A 21365-nucleotide genomic window follows, 5' to 3' on the forward strand; every position below is an offset into this window, starting at 1 on the left:
TTAAATATGTACAGTAAGTCACTATGGATCCTATGAAAGTTAGTGATAGCAGCAAAGTGAAAAGGAAAGTTGTGAGAACAATGATAGAGCTTTAAAAAGAAATAATTGCAAGCATGACACGGGTGTTTGCCTGTGTGATCTGGCTACCAAGTATAAAAAGGCAAAACTGACGATTGGCAGCATTTTAAAACTTAAAGAGGCCACCAAGAATGCTGATGTTACTAAAAGTGTGAAAGTGCTCACAAAACAATCACAAGCAACTGAAAGGCAGAAAAATTGTTGTTGTCCTGGATAAACAAAATGCAGTTAGTCGGTGATAGCACTTCAGAAGCAATGATATGTGAAAAAGTGAAGATGCTTCATGCTGACCTCCTAAAAGACACCCTGGAATGAGTGCTAAAAGTGATTTGTTTAAGGCTAGTAGGGGGTGGTTTGATAAATATAAGAAAAGAAGTGGCACTCACAGTATAGTGAAGCATAGGGAGGCTGCCAGTTCTAACAAAGTAGCTACTAATAATTTCGTGACAAAATTTCAAGAATATGTGAAGGGATCTATTCCCCAACAAGTTCAATTATGAGATAGGTCTCTTATGGAAGAAAATGCCAAAGAGAACCTACATCACACAGGAGGAGAAATCACTGCCAGGACACAAGCCAGTGAATGACAGACCAATGTTATTGTTGTGTGGGAATGTGAGTGGGGGATTTAAATTGAAGCTTCTACTCATCTACCATTCTGAAAACCCTTGAGTTTTCAAGAAAAATAAAGTCTTGAAAAACAAGATGAATATGATGTGGAGGGCTAATAACAAAGCTTGTGTACCCAGACAATTTTTTTTACTCAGTGGATTATGAAGTGTTTGCCCCAAGTGTGAAGAAATACCTCCAGGAAAAACAACCGCCACTCAGGACACTTCCTGTAATGTGTAATGCTACTGCTCACCCTCCAGGCTTAGAGGCCAAGTTGGTGGAATAGTACAGCTTCATCACTGTTAGGTTCTGCCATCTAACACAACTCCTCTTGGCCAGCCCATGGACCAATAGGTCATTTCTAATTTTAAGAAACTCTACACAAAGGCACTGTTTCTGGTGTTTCGAGGTGACCCCTGAAACTAATTTAACCTTCAGGGAGTTCTGGAAAAAACTTTTTTTTAATATCCTCACTTACCTGGGGGGAAGTACCTTCCAAGCCCCTTCAATTAGCGTGGAAGAAATTGTGGCCTGAGTCTGCTGCTGAAAGAGACTTTGAGGACGAGCCTATCTCTGTTGTGGAGGATACTTGCTGGGCAAGTCCATGGGCTTGGAGGTGGATGATGATGATATGCAGGCGTTGGTGGAGGAACTCCCAGACCTTCAGAGGGAGCAGCAACAGATGGCAGCTGAAGAGCTTTCTTCAGAGGAGGGAAGGGAGGATATTCCTATTTCACTAATCAAGAAAAAGCTTAGGAAATGGGGAGAAATGCTAAGTTTTATTGAAAAATATCATCTTGACAACTAAGTAGCAAACTGTGTAATAAGCTTTACAGTACTGACACTGCACTTGCAGTACCACACTGACAATGCAGTACTTCACTTGAGGCAACTGTTAAAACACAGGCAAAAACAAGTATCATTGGATAGGCTTTGAGACAGAGGCCCAGTGAGCCTGAAGCAAGTTCTAGTGGAACACAGACAAAAGAAAGAACCCAGAACAGCTACCTGATGTTTTTTATGGAAGGAGACTCCCCTTCCAAATAATAATATCCCTCCATCTCTCTTTTCCATATTCACTCCTCAACAGCTCTCAACATTAAAGGTAAGTTCTAGCGTGTACACAAAATTTTCCCATTTTTACTGTACATTTCCTTTTTGTTAAATTTTCATTTACATTTCATCTCCTTTTTGTTTTAGAAGTGTTTATTTACAGTTTAAACAGTACATTAGACATGTACTATATGTACATGTCTAAAGGTTAAAACAGGGAATCATTTGGGGATCTAGAATGGATTAATTAAACTTACATAATTTCTAATGGGAATAATAATTCAGATTTTGAATAAATTGTTTCTGGAACAGCCGTCTAGAATGAATTAAGCTCAAAAACCAAGGTTTCACTGTATTGTTGAGGCATGTTTCCTTTATTGCACTTTGCTGAGAGTTTTTATCATAAATGGATGTTGGATTTTTTTCAAATGCTTTTTCTGCATCTATTTATATAGTCACATAATTTTTATCCTATTTTGTTCATGTGCTACATCACTTTAATTAATTTGTAGATATTGAACCAACTTTTCATCACAAGAATAAATCTCACTTGATCATGGTGTATGATCTTTTTCATGTATTGCTGAATTCAGTTCGCTAATATTCATTGAGGATATGTGCATCTATATTCATTAAAGATACTGTGCTATAATTTTCTTTTTCTGTAATGTCTTTGTCTGGTTTCAGAATCGTGATACTCTTCCACAGGAAGCTTACATGCTGCTGCCACCATGTCTCTCTCAAGTGATTCCTGAGAAATCAGAGCACATTTTGTGAGTATTCAACAGAATATCGACAGCCAGTGGAAAACAGCATTTACCATCAGTGCAATTAAAGGTATGGGGCAAAGATATGCTCGAGTAGTGTCAAAAAAGGCAGACATCGATGTCACCAAGAGGACAGGAGAGCTCACAGAGGATGAGATAGAACATGTGATCACCATTATGAAGAATCCATGACAGTACAAAATTCCAAACTGGTTCTTGAACAGACAGAAGGATATGAAGGATAAAAATATAGCCTGGTCCTGGCCAAAGGTTTGGACAACAAGCTTTATGAAGTCCTGGAGCAGCTGAAGAAAATGTGGATCCACAGAGGGCTGTGCAACTTCTGAGGTCTTCATGTTCCAGGCCAGCACACCAAGACCACTGGTCACCAAAGCTGCACTGGAGTTGTGTCCAAGAAGAAATAAACCCATAGGCTTTTTGTTAATGAACAGTTTACATATCTAAAAAAAAAGATTAGGGTAATAGTGTCCTCATAAAATGACTTTGGGAGCCTTCCCTTCTCGTAAATTTTTACATAGTTTGAGATAGACAGGTATTAATTTTTCATAGAATGTTTGGTAAAATTCATCTGTGAAGCCTTCAGGTCCAGAACTTCTGTTTGCTGGGAGTTTGTGATTACCGAATCAATAGTAGTTATTGGTCTATTCAGATTTTGTTTCTTCTTGATTCAGTCTTGGAAGATTGTACAATATGTTTCTAAGAATTTATCCATTTCTTCCAGAGTGTTCAATTTGTTGGCAAATAGTTGTTCATAGTATTTTTTTTAAGATTTTATTTATTTATCTTCAGAGGAGAAGGGAAGGAGAGAGGGAGAGAAATATCAATGTAGGGTTGCCTCTCGTGTGTCCCCTGCTGGGAACTGGCCTGCAACCCAGGCATGTGCCCTGACTGGGAATCGAACCGTGATACTCTGGTTCGCAGGCCCACGCTCAATCCCATAGTATTTTTTATAATCCTGTATTTGTGATGTCAGTAGCCATGTCTCCTCTTTCATTTCTGATCTCATTTGAGTCCTGTCTCTTTTTTCTCAATGCATCTGGATAAAGGTTTGTTAATTTTGTTTATCTTTACAAAGACCAGATCTTAGTTTCATTGATCTTCTGTATTTTTTTTAGATTCTGTTTTGTTTATTCCCACTGATATTTATTATTTCCTTCCTTCTACTCACTTGGGGCTTTATTTGTTGTTCTTTTTCTAGTTTGTTTAGGTATAAAGTTGGATTGTTTGAGATTTATTTTCGTTTCTTGAGGTAGGCCTGTAATGCTATGAATTTTGCTCTTCATAGAACTGCTTTCACTGTGTCCCATAGATTTGGGGTCATGTTTTCCTTTTTACTTCTCTCAAGGTATCTTTTGGTTTCTCCCTTGATTTCATTGTTAATCCATTCATTATTTAGCAGCATGTTATTTAGCAGCCAAGTATTTGTGTGTTTTTCAGTTTTCTTGTAATTGATTTCTAGTTTCATAGTATTATGGTTAGGGAAAATTCTGATATGACTTCAATTTTCTTAAATTTATGGACACTTGTTTTGTCGTCTGTCCTCAAAAATGTTCCATGTACACTCGAAAGGAATGCATATTCTGCTGCTTTGGGAAGAAATGCTCTAAAAATATCAATTAAGTAAATCTGGTCCAATGTCATTTAAGGCTGCCGTTCCCTAGTTGATTTATGTCTAAATGCTCTACCCATTGATGTCAATGGGGTTTTAAAGTCCTTTACAGTTACCATACTACTGTCAATATATTTCTTTATATCTGCCAATATTTGCCTTATGAATTTAGGTACTCCTAGGTTGGGTATATAAACGTTTATAAGGGCTATATCCTCTGGCTGGATTCATCCCTTTACCATCATGTAGTATTCTTTGTCTCTTGCTATAGCCTTTATTTTAAAGCCTATTTTGTCTGATGTAAGTATTGTTACACTACCTTTTTTGTTTCATTTGCATAAAATATCTTTTTCCATTTCTTTACTTTCAGTCTGTGTCTTTGGATTTGGAATGAGTCTCTTGTAGACAGCATATGTATGAGTCTGGTTTTCTTATCCATTCAATCACTCTGTCTTTTGACTGGAACATTTAATCCATTTACATTTAAAGTGATTATTGATAGGTTATACAGTTATTGTCACTATATTAAGTCATATTTATATATTTTCTTCTTAAAAAATTCCCTTTAACAGTTTTTTTGTAATACTGTTTTGGTGATGATGAATTCCTTTAGCTTTTTACTTTATCTTGTCTTCAGTTTTAAATCCCTGCTGAGTAGAGTAATCTTGGTTGCTGGTCCTTGCTTTTCATCACTTTGAATACTTCGTCTCAATCCCTTCTGGCCTGCAAAGTTTGTTAAGAAATCAGCTGACAGTCTCACGAGAACTCCCTTGTAGGTAACTGCTTCTCTCTTGCTGCTTTTGAGATTCTCCCTTTGTCTTTGATCTCTGGCATTTTCATTATGATGTGGCCTGATGTGGGCCTCTTTGGGTTCATCTTGTTTGGAACTCTGTGCTTCCTGGGATGTATTTTCTTATACATTCCATGTGTCTAATTCCTTTACCAGGTTAGGGAAGTTTTCAGTCATTATTTCATTAAATAGGTTTCAATCCCTTGCCCTCCCTCCTTTCCTTCTGCTACTCAAATGTTGACATGCTTGATATTATCCCAGAGGCCCCTTAATTTGCTTTCATTTTTTTAAATTCATTTTTCCACTACCTTGCCTTCTAAATCACTGATTCAACCCTCTGCTTCACTTATTCTACTGTTGATTCTTTCTAGTGTATTCTTCATTTCTGACAATTCTTTTTGATGGCTTCTATGTCTTTATGCTTACCATCTTTGTTGAAGTTCTTTCTCTACATTCTTTGAGCATCCTTATAACCAGTGTTTTAAACTCTGTATCTGATAGATTGCTTGCCTCCATTTTGTTTAGTTCTTTTTCTGGAGTTTTCTCCTGTTCCTTAATTTGTTACATGGTTCTTTGCCTCCTCACTTTGGCTGCTTCTCTGTGTTTATTTGTTTGTAAGTATTGTATTAGGTAAATCTGCTATGTCTCCCAGTCTTGGTAAGATGGCCTTATGTAATAGGTGTCCTGTTGGACCCAATGGTACAGTCTCTCTAGTCACCTGAGCTGGGTGCTTTAGGAGTATCCCTTGTATGGATTGTGTGTGCCTTCCTATTATAGTTGAATTCTGACAGCTATTCGCTCATCATGGGTAGAGTTGACCTTCAAGCTAACTGGCTGTGAAGACTGGCCACAATCACAGCATGAGGTAACCCCACAGGGTGGGATTCACCCCAGAGGGTCTCTGGTGCCTGACAAGACCACCCTTTGGGTGTGCTGTTTGTGGAGATAATCAGGCTCTATTATAATCTGAGACTAGCCACCAGTATGTTGGTTTTGGGGCCTCTTGGGAGGGAACTTGGTGCAGGCTGAGGTCATTTGCTGCCTGTGCTTGGCCCAGCACCACCTGGTAAGAATTACAAAGTGATTCACTGTTGGTGTTGGTAGCTGCCTGTGCTGGGTCCTGAAGTGCATGGGAGAAGCCAAACTGCAACCAGAGGCTGGCTACTACCTACACCTGGCTTGGGGCCGCTCAGCAAAAGGCACAGGGCACACCAAGACAAGCTGCACCAGGAGTTGCAGACCTTGGTGAGCTTATAGGAAAGCCTACAGTACAGGCCAAGGCTGTCTGTGAGGCACAGCCTCTGAAAAGAGCCAAGGGCAGTGTGTGAGTTGGATAAAATGGTGTCTCAGGGAGTTACTTGGGTGGGATGAGTGGTGTTCAACAGGTTAATGCAGATTCAGATATGACACCTGCCACACCTATAGGCTTTCTTGAGGGAGGGCTCAACACAGGGACAATGGTGGCCTTCACCTTGAAACCACACAATTCAGTTTCTCTCTGTATGTCTCTGGCGCCTTTTAAGCTTTTTTCCTTTTGCTGGAGGCCAAGGTGAATTCCTGTGAATGAGTCTGTGAATGGGCCCTTTAATAAGAAACCTGGGATTCTAGTAGTCCTCCATCTCAATGGGTCAGAATCCCCATGGATTTTCACATTCAGCGGCCAGCACTGGAGCCCTGTGATAGAGAGCCTGGTGTGGAGCTGCAAACCCTTGCTCCTCAGTGGGGAACCTCTGTAGCCAAGATATCCCTCCTGATTCTCAACTGCTACTCATGGGTATGGGACCAGCCTATTTCACCTCTCCACCCTCCTTGCAGTCTCAAAGTGGCCTCTGCTTTACATCCTTAGTTATAGGAATTCTGGTCAGCTAGTCTTCAGGTGGTTCTCCAGATTGAGTGCTCTATAATTCGATTGTGATTTTGATGTAGTTATGGGAAAAGGCAAGCACAGCACTTACCTACTCCACCATCTTGACTGAAATCTCAAGAAACAATTACTCTTAAACCCCTTTACCCTTTCAAATATTGTACCACTTAAGCTCTAAGACCACTAGCCAAAATTAACAAGCAAGAAGTTGAAGCACTGTATTACGAATACAATTATTCCTTTCTCCAGGTTTAACAGAGAGAGACAGATAGCAGATGGTCATATGATAGGTAGACACGAAGAAAGACAGATATAGCAAGCCATCAGCTTTTCCCCTTTAGACGTTATGATTTAAAACCATGATTTCTATGGGAAACAGTACGGTGGTGCCTCATAAAAATAATAATAGCTCTCGCTGGTGTAGCTCAGTGGATTGAGTGTGGGCCTGCGAACCAAACAACCGTGGTTTGATTCCCAGTCAGGGCACATGCCTGGGTTGCAGGCCAGTTCCCAGCAGGGTACGCATGAGAGGCTGGGAAAGGTATAAGGAGACCACACACTGACATTTCTCTCCCTCTCTCTCCTTCTCTTCCCCTCTCTCTAAAAATGAATAAATAAAATCTTAAAACAATAACAATAGAGTTACCATGTGACCCAGTAACCCCTCTTCTTGGCATCTACCTAAAAAAAAAAAAAAAAACGTTTATTCACAAAGATATATGCACCCCTACGTCATTGCAGCACTATTTACAGAGGCTAAGACATGGAAACAATCAAAGTATCCCTCGACAGAGGACTGGATAAAGAAAGTGTGGTACATATATACAATGGAATAGTACTCAGCCATAACAAATGGTGAAATACTGCCATCTGTGACAACACAGATGGATCTTGAGAATATTATACTAAGCACAATAAGTTAGTCAGAAAATGTAAGAACCATACGAATTCACTCATATGTGGGATATAAAACTGAAACTCATAGACACAGACAGACAACAGCATGGTGGTTAGCAGAGGGAAGAGGGTGAGGGGGTGGAAAAGGGTAAATGGGGCCGAATATATAATGACAGAACATGATTTGACTTTGGCTGGTGGGCACACATGCAATATACAGATCATGTATCATAGAAATAAACACCTGAAACCTACATGACTCCATGAACCAATGTCACCCTGATAAATTTAATTAAAAAAAAAGAATGTCCTAGGGCAGAAAAAGAAGAGCAAAAAAAAAATCATAGATGGTTATGATAAATGTAGCAGTCTTAAATGAGTCTCTAAAAACAAACATGATTCATACATAGCAATGTCCCTACAGAAATGTATGACCTAAATTAATACTGAAAGGTATAAGGAGACCGGGGTAAATAAAAAATCAGAATAAAATTAATAAAACCGTAAGTTTTATAAAATCATTTAACTGTGTTTTCACAAAACAATCCCACTGAGTATTTTGTTTGTTTGTTTTGAACACCCATGTTACTGTGAGTCCTGGGAAAGGACTGCCTTTACCTGAGGAACCTGCCTCTTTGTTGGTCAACTCAATGGTTTAAACTAAAATGACCTTTAAAGTCCTTTTCAGCAAGAAGGAAGAAAACAATTAAGACTCTATCAGAACTTTATCTTTTCGGAGAAACCACTCTGTAAAGAGTAATGACTTTTACATCAAATAGGTCTGACTTTTTATCATAGGTGGCTACTGTACCTTGTCCAAATTGCTTATTCCTGAAATGCAAAATACTGACCTCATAGCATTACTGTGACAATCTACTGCTGAATGGAACCTACAGCTGCTAACAGAGTAAAGCCACCGTACTCACTTAAATGGCAGTTACGACAGTGATGAATATTAGCNGCTTGGCCCAGCACCACCTGGTAAGAATTACAAAGTGATTCACTGTTGGTAGCTGCCTGTGCTGGGTCCTGAAGTGCCAAAAGGACCTTTAAAGTCCTTTTCAGCAAGAAGGAAGAAAACAATTAAGACTCTATCAGAACTTTATCTTTTCGGAGAAACCACTCTGTAAAGAGTAATGACTTTTACATCAAATAGGTCTGACTTTTTATCATAGGTGGCTACTGTACCTTGTCCAAATTGCTTATTCCTGAAATGCAAAATACTGACCTCATAGCATTCCTGTGACAATCTACTGCTGAATGGAACCTACAGCTGCTAACAGAGTAAAGCCAGAGTACTCACTTAAATGGCAGTTACGACAGTGATGAATATTAGCAGTTCTGTAATTCTAACATCTACATTTCACAACCGAAAGGAAGGCAGTGTATAACAGTGAAAATATGAAATCCTTCTAGGGTGATAGTCATAAATTTCTGAAAACAATTTACCTTTTTTCCCCCTCCACATCTAACATCATATTCTCATTGGATTCAAGGAAAAAACTGCCTTTCCCTTGCTCCCTTTTTGAATAAAAGGTGTGCACTCAAAGCTTCTCAAAATAAAAGGTATTCTAAAAGTGCCCAGTACAAACAATACTGTACAGGTACAATCTGCAGAATTGATGAACACTGTAAAATGTCCCGAGACACTTTCAATTAGCAAGCAGACTTGTTAATCGAGTAATTTTTAATTCGGCATAATTTGTACCACAACATTTCCTACTAACCAAGCTTTTTAGCAAAATTTAAAATTTCCAAACTGGTATTTTCCCATGGCTGTACTGTATTTGCTAGATCAAAGAAACCTAGTAAATGTTCCATTTTCTCTTAAGTTATCATAAAAATGACTAAATTAATTTTTGTCATGTTTAGCATTTCCCTTTGGAAAGAATACATTAGGGTTATGATTCATAGGTTTAAAAAAAGTTCAAATAATATAATCACAGTCATCAGAGAAACACCTCCACAAAGTAGGTTCACGTGTTCTTTGAGAGATAAATACTTTCTAAGGTAATGTAATTCAGTGAGATCAGCAAACAAATGAAAGGTGACTAAGTCAAATTTCAAAAAGACTAACAAATTAAATAAATTTTAAGCTAATTTAAGTCAAGGTACAGAACAGTATATGTTTCAAAATATCTCTCTAAATAAATACACACGAGTTCATATGCACAAAATATGCCCAGAAGGAAATATAAAAACTCCTAAGAGCAGTCGACTCTGGAGGTATCGGATAGCTGGGGTAAAGGGGTGGGAGTGAGCCTTGTTTTTCATTAGGTATCTATCCATTTGTACAGACTGACTTGTGTGTGTATGAGATTATACCATGGTGGGATCATGGACCAAAGGAAATAAAGTAGGAAGCAGAAAGCAGCCAAACTTGGTTCCTATATAAGTAATTAGAAAGCAAAGCAAACAAACAAGAAGTCCACATCAAACACAAAAACAATTTTATGGAGCACTAAAAATGAAGCAGTATGCCCAAATCAATACTTTTCCTCATTGCTTCATCTTTGTTTCAAAACTAAATAAGTAAATCACAAGTCTAAATATTATATCTACAAAGGGACTTCATACCATAAAAAATGGGAGAAATGCTGCACAATTAGTATCTTTTTGTAAGAAATACACAGTTTATACCTATTCTGTTCAAACGCATTAGAATGTCCAATGTTGTAACACATTTCCAACAATCAATTTAACATACAGCTATAATAACATCAGGACAGAAACACACAAATTTGTGTTTTCTTATACTTGCTTACCCTACTTCTGTGTAAGGGAAATCTGCTATCACATTTTTTGTTTCTAAAAATGTACCACAACATCAGCTGATGAGTCATGGGTCACGGGTCACACTCCAAATTCTTATTTACTAAAGAAAGCAGGGCAGAAGTCTTACACATCAGCTGTAAAGCCTGGTGAATCAGCTAAGCTACAAATCAGGAATTCTTTTTTATAAGTATATTTTATTGATTATGCTATTACAATTTTCCTCATTTTTCCTTCCCTTTATTCCTTCCTCTACCCTGCACTCCTCAGCCCTCCAGCCTTCCCCCACTTTAGTCCATGTCTTTGTAAGCTGACAGATGGTTTTTTGAAGATGTGAGAAACTTCCAAACACCCTGCAAATTCCATAAGGATTGATAAAATTGTTTTCCCTGGGTCCCTCTCCTAATACCTGATAGGGTTTTATTTTTTTTAATTCAGAATATATGAACACTAAGTACTTCTGGGATATTGACAGATATAAACTCAACAAACTCCCAGCTTCATAAAAAGCCAAAAGAATTTTCCAAATGCCTTACTTCTCTTGATCCCTGCCTACTTTGCTATTTACCTGTTCCACTGAGTAAGAAATCTCCAGGAGAGAGTACAAAAGGGCAAGAAACAAAGAGGACAGTGGGTGTTTCTTTTTGGCATAAAAGGTACCCTAATGAAGAAGACAGACGGCTGAAAGGAACTCTGGTGGTGACTAGCTATAGATTTAATCACCAGTACCACCGACTTCAGATATGCCTGTATTGTCTTATTTTCTTTCAGGCATTGGTCATCAGATTCTTCAGTAATTTGCTTACCCGTTTATTGTTTATTGTCCCTCCCAACCCCTAGCATGCAAACTTCCTAAGAACAGAGATTCCTCTCGTCTAATTCACTGGTTCATTTTCACCATTGAAACAGTGCCTGGTACATTACAGACAATCAATAAATATCCAGTGGATAAAAAAGATACATAATCATGCACCTATCTGCTTCAGGACCTGCGCAATCACAAAAGTGCTGAAATTTGTTTTCACTTCAGACTATTCTTTACCTATAATTTACAGTAATAAGCTTTTGCTTTGCCACAAGACTCTCAATGCTTAAGTTCTATCATTTAAATATCATTTATATTGAAATATAGCAACTGTAATGAAACTGGAATCTCACTAATCTCAATTTCTGAGACCAAGAATTTCTGTAAGTCACTCATATCCCAAATATCTAGAATGATACGGTACAGAGTAGTCAAATATTTGTTGAATAAATATATTATTTTAAAAGAATTATAATTGGTGGAATTATTTGTAATTTTTTTCTTTGCATAGTTTAGGATTTACTAAATTTTCTATATTTAGCATGTATTCTATAATTTTCAAAAAACAATGTTATAAAAAATCATATGTACCCTTACGCCCTCGTGTACTTCATAATGTACGCAATAAAGAAAATCAAATAGCTCTGTTACTTGCTGTGCAGGAATTATCAAACAGAAAAATATTTAAACTAGAGATTTCATTATTTTAAGAACATTAAGCTTTGCCTTCCAGAAATATATCCTTCCATAAATCCTAGTAAACATAGAGATTAATTCTTTGTTTTTTAATAACAAAACAATTTTATTTTAAAAGGTTCAAGTAACCAAAAAGGAACAATGCTTTACAACAAAGACATAAAGAATACTACATTGTAAATGAACATCTGAAGAACTACTTTTAATAGTCCATTTTGCTTTCTTCCACTGCCAGGTTTGATTTACTGCCTCTGAAGAGCCTATAAATAACAAAAATTCGGTCACACTGTCACATTTAGACTAAAATCATACTGAGCAACTTTATAACATGTAAACCTTTCAATAAGAAAAAGTGTTAATACAATATACATTAGTTGAAAGTTGACTTGTTTGAGCCATCTTGATGTTTAAGAATATAGACTTTATCATCTGTATCCTGCAAAATGGATTTATTAAAAAAAATTTTTAGCCCTTTCTCTAAATAGCTACTATATAAAAAAATTCAGACTCAGAGAATAAATCCTGCAAAGTGTCTGCAATGTTATCAACTGTAAACCATTAAAGGTAGAAAAATTCAAATGTGCTGATAAATGTCCTCTATATACCTGGAAAAAGAATAGGTCAGAGAGCCAGAAAAATTACAGCTATTTTTAACAAACTCTGAAAATAGTCTACTGAAGTATCAATTATCTCATCAATAATGAAAGCATAAAGCCTAAAATAAGAGAAATTAATGAGGTTAATAAATATTTCATGTGCGTTCTAATTGCTATGGATACTTTGGAAATCTTATTCAATGTCCCTGACAGAATGGTCATGAAAGAGATGCCCAGCAACTATTGACCATATGCATTACCTGTTTCGTAGCAGAGGCAGAGGATGCGATCACATGCACATCACATACCTGGCTTCTTCCCAATCATTTTACTTTTTAGCTCCAGCTAGCCCTAGTCTATTGACTGCTTCCATATTGGTGTCTCACAACTACAAGAAACAAAAAGAACACAGAAATTTACACTAAAATATACTATTCAGCACCATTTGAGAACTGTTTCCTAGCCGTAATCACTACCCTCAATCCCTACAAATCAAAACTTTTCTATATATTTCAGATCTTTCTGTCTTGTTTCCACAAGCAAGGTCTCAGAAATACGTTCAAAATATTTTGTTTGCCCTGGCTGGTGTGGCTCATTTGGTTGGAGTGTTTGGAATGTTGTGTTGTATACAGAAGGTTGCCAGTTCGATCCCCTGTTAAGGCACATGCCTAAGTTGTAGGTTCAATCCCTGGCCAGGGTGCATGCAGGAGGCAACTGGTCGATGTTTCTCTCTCACATCAATGATTCTTTCTCTCTGTCTCCATCCCCCTCTCTCTTGAATGAGAATAAAAAATAAACCTTTAAAAAAATATATACTTTATTTGTTCCCCTACTTTACACCATATTAAAAAACTGACCCAAAATGGATTAAAGACCTCAACATAAGACATGAAACTACAAAACTCCTAGGAAAAAAAGATAGGGGAAAGCTTTATGACACTGGATTTAGCAAAGATATTAGACTAAAAGCACAGGTAACAAAAGCAAAAATAGACAATTGGACTATATCAAACTTAAACTTCACATCCAAGAACACAACCAACAAAGTGCAAAGGGAACCTACAGAATGGAAAAAAATATTTGTAAATAACAAATCTGATAAGGGATTCATATCTAGACTACATAAAGAACTCCTGCAAATCAACAATAAAAATCAAATAACCCAAGTTCAAAATAGGCCAACAACTTAAGTAGACATTCTCCAAAGATAATAGACAAATGGCTCAGAAGCATGGTGAGAAGATGCTTAATGCAAATTAAAACTATGCAAATTAAATGCACATGCAAATTAAAATCACCTCATACCTATTAAGATGGCTACTGTAAAGAAAAACAACAAAAGAAAATTATATGGTTTTATAAGAATGTAGAGAAATTGGAACCCTTATGCACTGTTAGTGAGGCTGTAAAACAGTACAGCTGCTGTGGACAACAGTAGAGAGGTTCTCAAGAAATTAAAGAAAGAACTACCACGTGATCCAGCAATCCCACTTCCTGATATATAATGGAAAGAATTTAAAGCAGGGTCTCAAAGAAATTTCCACACCCATGTTCATAGCAGCACTATTCACAACAGCCACAAGGTGAAAGTAACCCAAATGTTCATGGAGGGGTAAATGGATAAACAAAGTGTCTATTCCAATGTATAAATACAATGGAACATTATTTAGCCTTGAAAAGGAAAAAATCCTGCCACAACATGGATAAACCTTGAGCTCATCATGCTAAATGTAATAAACCAGACATTAAAAAAAGACTAATATTGTATGATTTCACTTATACATACAAAGTAATCAAATCCACAGAAACAGAAAATGGAAAGGCGATTAGCAGGGTTAAATGGAGAGAAAACAAGGAGTTGTGTTTAATGAGTACAGAGTTTTGCAGGATGAAAATATTGTGAAGATCTGTTGCACAACAATATAAATACATTTAACACTATTAAGCAATACACTTAAAAATGGTTAAGATGATACATTTTGTTACATGTTTTTTACCACCAACACAACAAAAAAACCTGAAGCATGTAAAATATTTTTGTTATTTTGATAAGATTCCTTTTACTTTATCCACTGAAAATTCAGCATCTGCACTGAGATATGCTCTAAGTATAAAACATTAAGATTTCAAATACTTAATATAAAGACATCAAATACCTTACTAATAATTTTATACTGACTACATGTTAATACATTTTGAATACGTTGCTCTAAATAAAATATTTTGTTATGCTTCAAGAACAGTAACTTAAGAGGAATGTGGGGTTAATGGAGCTTTGTTGTATAAGGTTTGAGACTGGAGCACACTTACAGGCTGGTGTGAAAAAGCCAGCAGGGAGAAAGGGACTAAATACAGAAGGGAGTTAGTTAATAAAGCCTTTCGTCCCAAAACCCAAGAGACTTTGAAGGATCAGATCCAGGGCACATGTAGAAAAGTTAGCCTTCAACAGACCTGAGGCTGATAAAGTTGAGGAAGGGAGGGACAGAAATCTGAAACATCAAACCAGATGCTCATGAAGTAACCAGATTATCTGCAGACTGTAGAAGTGGATGCTGGATAAAGGGTCTGTAAATAATGAAAGTTTGGAATAATACATGAGTGATGAAGAACAACATCCTTATATAGAGCCAAGAAGGCCCATAGGATGGCCCTGTCTACCTCTCAACCTCATCCCTGGCCAGTCTCTCCCAGCTCTCTCACCAGTTTCTCACCCTCCCCTGCAGTGCCATCCACCTCTGACTGCTTCCTCTGAAGAGGGCTTGCCTGTTCCACACCCACTCAGCCAGATGGATCTATTCAAAGACAACCTTCCCAGGGAAGGCTTCAGTGACACCCTGCTCCCCAGATGTCATTTTAAATGTTCTAGTAGCCACATTTTCAAAATAAAACTACTGAATGAGTCTTAATATTTTATTTAACTAATATATTATCATTTCATATATAAACATAAGGAGTGTTTTACCTTTGGGGGGGTATCACGTCTTCAAAAGCTCGTGTGTATTTTTGACTTATGGCACGTCGCAGCTGGGAGGAGCCACATTTCAGCAGCCACATGGGCTACTGAGTCGTACTGCATGACATGGCCCCATACCATTTCTTCAAAGCACTTACCGTATTTTGTAACTATCTGTGCTAATATTTGATAAGTGTCCATCTCCTCTACATTCTAAGCTCTACGAGGATGCTCCATCATTCTTAGCTCAGTGCCAGAGCACTAGTTGACTGAGGGGAATGGAGGAAGGGTCCTCTGAGAGAGAATTACTTGCACTGAGGGTCCAGCCTTTTAATGGTGCTACCAAAGCAACTCAGGGAGAAAAGCAGAGTTAACCAGGGAAGTTTTCTGACAGGCACAGCACAAAAATAAGTTCAAGACAGGCAAAGGTGCCAATGAAAGTGCTTAACAAAATGCTTTCCAAACTGGACAGGGAAGACCTCAAGGCCATTAAATGTTAATAATGTAACAGGACAGGAAACAGGAGGTGGAGTGGAACAAAGGACTGGCCAATGTCTCTGTCAAGTGGAAGAGGGCTGTAATGTAAAAGGTGGGTATGAGAGATCTGGAAGGACAGGAGGCTGTGGTCAGAGAACAAGATATATAACTAGGATATATAATTAAAGATTTCTGTTGTGGAAATTTGAGGGAATGTTAAAATATAGTAGACGTGAAAGCCACTAGAGTTGAGGAGTTAAGGTACTAAAAGTCAATTGTATCAGTCACCCTATTGCAAATGCTTAACTCTATGATTGTCTTTCAAGATTTTAAATTCCAAAGGGCAAAGACAATCTTTTGTGTTCCACATAACCCAGTGCTGATGACATCATAGTTGCTTAGGTATTCCTTGAATATAATTACAATAGAAGTCAAAGATCAAACATGTGGAAGAAAAGTGGTCATGGTCACAAAAAAATAATGAAATAAGTAAGATATATGTGAAGGACTCCAATTGATTTGTTCAATAATTACTTATGCACTTTAACAAAACAGTATTAAGAATTCTGCCCTGGCTGGCGTAGCTCAGTGGATTGAGCACAGGCCTGCAAACCAGAGGATCACGGTTCGATTTCCAGTCAGGGCACATGCCTGGGTTGCAGGCCGGTTCCCAGCAGGCCAACTCCCAGCAGGGGACACATGAAAGGTAACCATACATTGATGTTTCTCTCCCTTTCTCCTTCCCCTCTAAAGATAAATAAATAAATAAATTTTTTAAAAAATTCTGATAAAGGATTAACTTTTCAGATTGGTGACTAAATCTCAATACTTCCTGGACTGACTTTACTTTTATCTATAAACAAAGTAATGGCCAAGAGAGCCTTTGAAAGCTTTGTTATAGCCAAGCATACCTTGTTTTACATAAGATACAGGTCCTCATAAATTGGTTATAAACATTCTTTACAATGACCCCTATTATATACTTTAGGCAATTTGTTATTTAAAAGAACTGTAAGACTACGCTTTTAATAAAGAAAAAAATATTGTGCTTCTGGCTAACATGCAGGCGTAGGTAGAAACCCTTCCCTTCCTCGCACAACCAAAAGGAGGATAACACAGCCAATCTAAAATCATTAAGCAACCAAAAGCACCAGAAAATCAAACTGCACTGAACTGCAACAACCAAGGAATTAAAGGAACAATTAACCAGCCCAAACAGACCAGTAAGGCGCCACACCATGTGGGCTGGCTCAGAAAAACCAAGGCAGGATGGTGGAGCAGGCTGGCCAGGCTGGCTGCAGCCAGGCAGTGGGCTGTGTGGGCAGCTGCCTAGGGCAGGCTGTGCAGGTGAGGATGACTTAAGGGTAAACTGAGACTCAGAGCTGGCTGTGGACTATGGCGGTTGCTGCAGTGAGAGAAACTCCCAGTCTCCCATTAGAGTCCATTGGAAAGTGGGCTAGAGACCTGCATTGTTCCCTCTCTGGCCCCTCCCCCACAGGCAATGCCCCAGCACAGCAAGGAGGGTTGGCCTGCCCTGGTTACTACCTGAGGCCCTGCTCCACACAACTTATCAGGTGAGCCAAGACAAAGGAATATGGCCCAAGTGAAAGAACAGAGCAAAACCTCAGACAGGGAACTAAGCAATGAGATAGCCAATCTATCTGATGGACAGTTTGAAGCCCTGGTAATCAAAATGCTCACAGAACTGATTGAGCTTGGTTGAAACATGAAAAAACAAATGAAGGATACCCAAAGTGAAATAAAGCAAAATATTCAGGGAAGCAACAGTGAAGGGAAGGAAACCAGTACTCAAAGCAAAGATTTGGAACAAAAGGAAAAAATAAACATCCAACTGGAACAAAATGAAGAAACAAGAATTCAGAAAAGTGAAGAGAGTCTTACAAACCTCTGGGACAACCTGAAATGTTCCAATATCCACTTTATAGGGATGCCAGAAAGAGAAGAACAAGAGCAAGAAATTGCAAACGTATTTGCAAAAATAATGAAGGAGAACTTCCCCAGTCTGGCAAAGGAAATAGACTTCCAGGAAGCCCCAGAGAGTCCCAAAGAAGTTGGACCTAAAAGGAGCACAGCGAGGCACATATTCATTAAGTTACCTAAGTTTAAATATATAGAGAGAATTCTAAAACAAGCAAGAGGAAAGGAGAGTTACCTACAAAGGAATTCCCATAAGGCTATCAACCTTGCAGGCAAGAAGTGGCTGAAAAGAAGTATATGAAGTCATGAAAGGCAAGGATCTACATCCAAGATTATTCTATCCAGCAAAGCTTTCATTTAGAATGTAAGGGCAGATAAAGTGCTTCCCAGATAAGATCAAGTTAAAGGAGTTTATCACCACCAAGCCATTACTATATGAAATGCTAAGGGGACCTATCTAAGAAAAAGAAGATCAAAAACTATGAATAGTAAAATGGTAACAAACTCACGACTATCAACAAATGAACCTAAAAGAAAAGTCAAACAACGAAAACAAAAACTAAGTGAACAACTAAAACAGGAACAGAATCAGAGAAATGGACATCACATGGAGGGATTTTGGTGGGGAGGGGAAAGGGAGGAATGGGGGGGAAGGTACAGGGAAGAAGAAGAAGCACCATTAGCGGTATAAAATAGACAGGGAGAGGTAAAAATGGTATAGGAAACAGAAGACTCAGAGAACTTACATGTACAACCCATGGACATGAACTAAGGGAGGGGAATGCTGGAGTGTTGAGGGGGATAGGGAGGAGGGTGGTAAAGGAGGAAAAACTGGGAAACTGTAATAGCATAATCTATAAAAAATACTTAAAAAATCAAAAAATAAACCTCAAAAAAAGGAAAAAAGAAAACTTCACTTGTTTTACATATGACAGTGGTTATGTTTTCAAGTGGACACCCCTGTTTACAGTATACTTATATATATATATAAGCACATATGTATCCTTGCACATAAGCACTTGTGTATGCAGTATATATAGTTATACTTTTACTTGTCTATTACCTATGTTCTGCATTTGTTTCTATTTTTCATATCTCTTACCCAATCCAATTTTGAGTGAAAAATCATTTTCCACCATATAATTTCTCTACTGATGGATTTTAATTGTCAGAAATAATAGTCCTAGATCTTGAGCCTGGAAAGATAAAGGTGTGAAGTATGCTTAAGCCTCTCAGTCACAATACTTCTGCTCCTTTCTTTTCAGCTTTTCTTACCAAGAGTTCAGAGAATCCACTCTGGAGTATTGCTAATACCCAAGAGAGGACAAAGTTACTACGATGCAGGTATTGTTAGCACCACTCTGCAGGAAACAATGTCCCTATACAAGTCTGTTCCTCCCTACCACCCCACTTTATACATATATGGTTGCACGTGTAAACATATATATATATACATATCTTACACACACACACCTCTTTTTTTCAATCAACTCTGCTTCCTAAGTAGAGTAGAACCTATGAAATAAAAGCTTTGATTCTTCTAGAAACCTTGTTGGATTTTGATACAGAAAGATGGGGCTGGAGTGAACTTTTGCCCCATATGGGAAAAGTTACCATAAATGGCTCTACATAATAAAATTTTTTAAAAAAAGACCTGGGAGGGTAGGGGCAATCAAAAAGGAGAGGAGGAGGAGAGGGGGAAAGGCACAGAACCGACAAGATTATGTGAGCCTGGAGTTCCCTGTGATGGTGGCAAAAATGCATTGGAAGACAGAGATGCCTAATATTCAACATCAACACTCCTGGCACTGCTATAGCATAAACCTCGGCTCTGTCTCCTCTTACTCCAAAACCTCCATAAAATTTACCACATCCAGAAATACTTGTGAACTATTTAATAGTTCACCTAGGTTTAGGTGAGTTATTTTTTTCCCTTTCCATTCTTTCCTACCTCCTGTTGTACATATCTATCTAACAACTTCATCACAGATATCTCAATCATCCATTAGCATCTTAGTGGGTTGGCCCAAAGCTAGTTTATCTTCCTGTCCTGGCTCCTACCATCAACTGTTTTTAATTACTCCTTTTCATATCTTCTAACATTCCATTAGCTCACTAATGTCATCACTAAAGGAACAACTAATATTTATTGAGCACTCGTCATGTGCTAAGTACTCTGCCAAAAGCATTACATGCATAATTTCATTTGATCGTCAAATCCTACTAGACAGGTACTATGCTTACTTCCTAAACAATAGGAAATGAAATCTCAGTCAGGACAGTAATTCTAAGGGTGACAGAATTTAACCTCTGTTCTGATTCCACAGAAAGCTTAACCAGTATACTCCAAAATACCTCCAGTCATATCAAGTAACTTATCTAGCCCAACCAATTAGACCTCCTAAATGCCACATTATTTGTACTTCTACTGCCTTCTCACAGAATAGCAACTTGCATCTACCAGGTCTTTACCATGTGCCAAGTGTTATTCTACGTATACATGTTTTTCCAAGTTTCATCCCCCAAACGCTCTGAAATGAAGAACCTAAGGAAAAAAGAAGTTACACAGGGAGTGAGAGGGCCAGATTCAAACCCAGACATTGTGCACTAAAAATCCCTGAGCACACACCACCTATAGCAAACAGTGCCTACTTTAGTCTCCCCACCTCCCACCTGGATGCCACCATCCTCCAGACTGCTGTAGACACTTTTCTGGAACACAGAAGTCATCATGACATTCCCCTGATTAAAATAAAGTCCAATTTTCTTAACTTGGCAGACAAAATCCTTCATGCTCCTGTTCAAGTCACTTCCATAAATATTTAAGTGCCTACTATAAGCAAGATAAAGTGCTAAGTGATCTGAAATGAGTGATACACCAGCCTCCAACAACTACTCCAATGCCAGACACGGTGTGCTTTAGCCGGAATAAATATATACAGATCTCAGGGCAATACCCTACGTGTTAGTCCCTCTGCTCTGAATGCACCTGGCAAAACCCCACCCCAATCTGAAGAGTCAGTGCCTATGTGAGGCCTTCCCTAACAAACTCCAGGCAGAAAACCTCCCTCTCTTAGGCTCCCACAGTACTTGGCTCAAATTACTTTCAGAGAGCCAGTGGAATAGAAGTTATGGATCAGCTTCCAAATGAGACTGTAACAACTTAGGCAAAAGCTGACTCCTGCCATCAATGTCTGGCATGCAGTAGGCACTCTACCATTTGCTGAATAAATAAATAATGAAAAATACCTAACTTGATGAGGAATGGAGAGAAACAAGATACAGAATTAGGAATGTTAACGCACAAGTGGGTTAAATTAAAAGTAGTGTTTTTCTACTTTGGCTCTGATTTGGCCTACATTTTACCCCTAGGGAAAAACTCTCATGTGTGTCTTGGACAAACTAAAAAGGCAAAACTCTGTTATTCATTGCCTAAC

The 21365-nt window shown here is 38.1% G+C and overlaps 1 protein-coding gene and 1 pseudogene across 1 annotated transcript in view; one reads left to right on the plus strand and one right to left on the minus strand.

The window, feature by feature from the left end:
* The window catches only part of LNX2 (ligand of numb-protein X 2), a 90870-nt gene that overhangs the window by 67620 nt on the left and 1885 nt on the right, over positions 1-21365 (minus strand). The window lies entirely within an intron of this gene.
* Positions 1295-2935, plus strand: LOC118995712 (40S ribosomal protein S18-like; annotated as a pseudogene).

The sequence above is a fragment of the Sturnira hondurensis genome, unplaced genomic scaffold (genome assembly GCF_014824575.4).
Source record: "Sturnira hondurensis isolate 20B ecotype Veracruz unplaced genomic scaffold, ASM1482457v3 Scaffold0010428, whole genome shotgun sequence".
In the NCBI taxonomy this organism is placed as follows: domain Eukaryota; kingdom Metazoa; phylum Chordata; class Mammalia; order Chiroptera; family Phyllostomidae; genus Sturnira; species Sturnira hondurensis.